Source organism: Myotis brandtii, unplaced genomic scaffold (assembly GCF_000412655.1).
Source record: "Myotis brandtii unplaced genomic scaffold, ASM41265v1 scaffold174, whole genome shotgun sequence".
Classification (NCBI taxonomy): Eukaryota; Metazoa; Chordata; class Mammalia; order Chiroptera; family Vespertilionidae; genus Myotis; species Myotis brandtii.
Window position 1 is genome coordinate 3,401,659 of NW_005356437.1, and position 1,264 is coordinate 3,402,922.

Below are 1,264 nucleotides of genomic sequence, written 5' to 3' on the forward strand. Positions count from 1 at the left end.
GCTGCAGCGGGCGCCGCGCTGGCAGGAGTGAGAACTGCGTGCGGCCGGGCTGGGGGCGCCTCTTGAGGCCTCTGAGCTCCACTTGGTTGAAAGAGGAACTTAGGGAATGAAGGGAGAGACACGGAAAAGGAGCCTTCTCAGGGTGCTGATCCTTTGTCCACTGAACCTCCCAATCAGAAAGTAGTAAACTTGCCCTTTTTTTTTTGATCTGGTTTCTCTTCAGATCGCATAAATCTTTCGCCTTTTTTTTATAGTTGACATTTAATATTTTATTAGTTTCAGGTGGTTAGACATGTATATAACTTATGAAATGATCTCCCATAAGTCTAGTACCCACTTGACAGTGCAGTTATTACAATATTATTCACTGTAGTCCTTATGCTGTACTTTACATTCTCGTGACTATTTTGTAACTACCAATCTGTACTTTTTTAAAATCTTTATTGTTGCAAATATTCCACATGTCCCCCTTCCTTCCCCCCATTGCCCCCCTCCACCTGGTTCCCACCCCACACCAGGCATTCACCACCCTATTGTCTGTGTCCATAGGCAATGTTAATCTCTTCCTGCGCCCCCCTCCACCCTTCCCGCTGAGATTCCTCAGTCTGTTCCATGTTTCCATACTTCTGATTCCATTTTATTTATCCGTTTATTTTGTTCATTAGATTTCTTGTTCTTTATTTTTATTTTTAGATTCAATTGTTGACAGATACATATTTACTGCCATTTTATTGTTCATATTTTCTCCTTCTTCCTCTTCTTGAAGAATATCCTTCAGCATTTCATGAAAATACTGGTTTGGTGGTGATAAATGCCATTAGCTTTTTCTTGTCCGTGAAGCTTTTTATCTGACCTTCAATTCTAAATGATAGCTTTGGAAGAAGCAACCCTGTAGGTTGTTGTGTGTAAAAAGAAAGACAAAGATTCTTTTTAGTTGAAATTCTCTAAATATGGCCTGTAAAGCTATTCTAAAAGTAAATAATAAATGATAGCTTTGTTGGGTAGAGTAATCTTGGTTGTAGGTCCTTGCCATTCATCACTTTGAATATTTCTTACCACTCCCTTCTGGCCTGCAAAGTTTCTGTTGAGAAATCAGCTGACAGTCCTATCCACGCTCCCTTGTACATATGCAACTAGCTGCTTTTCTCTTGCTGCTTTGAAGATTCTCTCTTTGTCTTTAACCTTTGGCATTTTAATTATGATGTGTCTTGGTGTGGGTCTCTTTGAGTTTCTCTTGTTTGGGACTCTCTGCACTTCCTGGACT